This window comes from Poecilia latipinna, unplaced genomic scaffold (assembly GCF_001443285.1).
Source record: "Poecilia latipinna isolate Pla-1442-1.1 unplaced genomic scaffold, P_latipinna-1.0 Scaffold1360, whole genome shotgun sequence".
In the NCBI taxonomy this organism is placed as follows: Eukaryota; Metazoa; Chordata; class Actinopteri; order Cyprinodontiformes; family Poeciliidae; genus Poecilia; species Poecilia latipinna.
The window spans coordinates 177,805-178,614 of record NW_015113976.1 but is presented as its reverse complement, the minus strand read 5'-3'; positions in this window follow the sequence as shown (position 1 = coordinate 178,614).

The window sequence follows — 810 nt, the reverse complement described above, 5'->3', positions numbered from 1 at the left end:
CATCTCTTCCATTTAATTACAAACTCACTGGATGTATGTTTTTGCAACGTGAAATACGAAAACATACATAAACAAAAACTTAAGAACGCCATGACAGTTTGATATTTTCATTTTGTTATAGCTGGCATACATGTAAGGAGTCATCATACTAAATAAAAACATGTAAATATGTTTACTGATAATGTTTAATTGATATTTACCCCTTATTCTATGCTGAAAGTATTGTTTTTAAAGATTAATATAATTTTTTGTTCTACACTCAGGTTTCAAATTATTTCCATGTTTTCTAGATTTAAATATTTTCCTTGAACCTAAAAGTTTTTTTGTAAAATGATACCAGCAGCTATTAAAAAGCCTTTTTATAATGTCTGATTGACTTCTTGAGCGTTTCCATGGTATTTTGATTATTTATCTTTGGTGATGAATTACAAGTCTTTGAAGTTGGAAGGCCTCCCTGCCATCACCATAATGTTTTTTTTTCTCCATAAATACTCTGTGGCTATTTTCAATATGGAAACAACATAACATGACATGAAGGTCAAAAGGTTGATTTTACATGAAACTCACTGCTTAACTTCAAAGTGGACCCTGAAGATTGTAGTTCAAATAATTAAAGGGGCAGTATCATCTAAAGTCAACTTTTTAAACTTTACATCACATTATAATGTTATTCCATCATCAAAAACATAACTGGAGTATTGTCTTTATTCTCTCTTGAGAAATCCTTTAATCTCCATGGCAACCATTCAGTTGTACAAAACAACTCCTCAGAGATGCAGTTTCCAAGCTTTGGCCTCACAGAGCAGCCCT